Source organism: Alligator mississippiensis, chromosome 6 (assembly GCF_030867095.1).
Source record: "Alligator mississippiensis isolate rAllMis1 chromosome 6, rAllMis1, whole genome shotgun sequence".
In the NCBI taxonomy this organism is placed as follows: Eukaryota; Metazoa; Chordata; order Crocodylia; family Alligatoridae; genus Alligator; species Alligator mississippiensis.
Genome location: NC_081829.1, coordinates 24,755,218 through 24,757,795, shown reverse-complemented (window position 1 = coordinate 24,757,795; position 2,578 = coordinate 24,755,218).

Here is a 2,578-nt window from a genome sequence, read left to right as displayed (position 1 = left end):
GAGGAGTCAGGAAATTTTGGATGGGATTTGTAAGGCCATTAATCAATTCTGTTCTGAACTCAGTTTCACCACAGACTAGTTGCGTGATCTTGGGCATGCCCACTTAGGTCTGTACTGTGCCATCATATTTTTTTTTAATGTTCAGCACACACCTTTTCTCCCCATTAGCCCCCCAGGATTGGGGTGTGTGTATTAAACAGAGAAGCAGACTTTTTGACTGGACTAGAAGCACCCTGCATTATGGTGCATCACTTTTGCATTACTGTTCAGTCAGCTGAGGGAGTCAGTTGACTTATTGGGTCATTGTTCTTTACTCCAGAGATTTGAACAATTGTTTCTCCTTTTGATTGGTCTGGATGTTCCACTAATCAAGTTACCCTTTCTTAGGGCAATTTTGCTGTCTGTTAGCTGCTCCTTGTCTCACTTCCTGTTTCACAGACCTTCTTTCAAAATCATAGATCCACCGTGGAGACTAGTCTTCAGCAATACCTAGGTTTTCAGCCCTAGTTCAGCAGAAAAGGAAGGTAGGATCAGCTGAAGATTAGGCTCTGTCTCTCATTTGTGCTTCCAAAACTCTGGAAAAATCTACTTTTTTCTTCATTCTGTTTTTCAAAAACAAGGTACGTATTATATTCCTGGGCATGTGGTTGTGAGAAAATATGGCAATAAGCCCCACCCAGCTGCTTCTGCTCCATGACTGTCACTTCTGGTCTTTATACTCAGGATCGGTTTCTGGTGTGCTGGAGAGTGTTGGCACGAGGTGTCAGGGGGCTTCCTCACTACCTCACTTCCAGAGTTGATGCATGTGGGTGGGGCTGATTTCTTCGTCAGCATGACTGAGCATCCTATTGCTGTGATGTAGACTTACTCTGTCTGGTATTTTCAAAAGTGGTGTCTGAGATTTGGGACTTGGTTCCCAGTGTGTGGTGCCCTGGGTCTGAGCACTTGCAGCCCCTGTGAACCACAGATTGAATTGTGAAAAAATCAAGCCCCTAATCGCTGAGTGATTTCACTAGCTGTTTATATAACAGGGAGGACACTTCCTCACCCAGGCTGTTGCAGAGGTAAATGTGTAGTGCTCATGAGGCTCTGAGCATGATGGAGGCTATATAAAGATTTACATTATCCTTTTCTGAACAGATGTGTGAACCTAAGAGTTCTAGTTCTCTAGATACTTGCTCAGTCCATTAAGTCAGTGCTGCTTCTCTCATGCTTAAGCTTTGGGGCCCACCACGACAGGTTAACACCATGTAATTTTTATTACTTTTGTATGTTAGACTACAAGACACTAGGATTTGTAGTGGGATTGACAAGCATCCATCCCATGGAAACTGCATGCAGTGGGAAACCACTACATCACCTTGTTCCTAGGTGGTAAGGAGCAGGTCTACTATGAGCAAAGATATCTAAATAAATTCTGGACCAACCACATGTACCTCACTTCTACCAATGGAGTTTTATTCCTGATTTAAGTGAATTACACTGGGTAGGGCTGTATATTGGGTATCTGCCTTTTTTTACTATTGCCAAGCTGATAACAAATTGACTGGGGCTCAGTATTTTCTATAGTGCATGACTTCTACAGTGTTCATGATTTCTGTTAATTATCCCAAGGTCTCTCAGCTGTTGGGAGAGAGGGCCAGGGAGGAGGTCAACAGAAAGATTGGTCCAGCCTTTTCTTCAGTCCTTTGCAAAGGTTGTACCATTTGTTCAGCATATTTCTCTTCTGCACACTTGCATGTAGGAGCTGCCATGCTATGAGGACGTGCATTTAAGTTTGGTTGTGTCTACTGCCTCAAAATCTCTCTCTTGTATTCATTAAGGGTTGGTAGGGGGTTAGGGGTGGAAAACTGGCATTAAATTCTTCTTAAATCCTAAAGGCAATAACTCTGAAACCCCAGGGCATGAAAACTGATTACCCTTCACATTAGCTTTTGGAGCTGCAGCTGTAATTGGTTAATGCCAGCCAGCTGGCAAGGACAGAGCCATATCCAAACTTCTCCTCCATCTGGTGTTTTGGTCTGGGTCCATCTCTATTAATGACTTATACAGTAAGTGCAGCAGTCACAGCTGCTGAGACTTAAGAGCACCCACTCTTCTCTGTGGTAAAGCACATTGCTTTTTCGTTAGGGTGGTGCTTTTGTTACTAGGTGAAGGGCAATGGGCAGCAAGCTGTCCTTTCCTGTATTTTTGTATTTGGGAATCATTAGGTGGCAAATGAATCAGGAAAAGGTATTCTTGAAAAAATATCACAGCCTAGAAAAATATTCCTGTCTGGGTTATGTCTGTCAAAACTTTACTCTTCCCCTAGTTCTGTAACGTCTGTATTTCCAGTGTCCTTTCAAAACACTCTGAAATAGTGCTAGGCAACTTCTCAACTGATCACATTTGAATGAGTTTCCAGCTCAGATGCTGAACCCAGAGTTTATCCAAAGTGCTAGGATCTTTGGACACTAAAATGGGTCAGGTAATGAAGCCTTCAGTTGCACTAAGTTGTGCTTTATGCCTCGCATAGTCCCATTGAAATCATTGGAACCAGTTGTGAAGGAAGGTACCATTGAGTGTGAGCAAGGATATC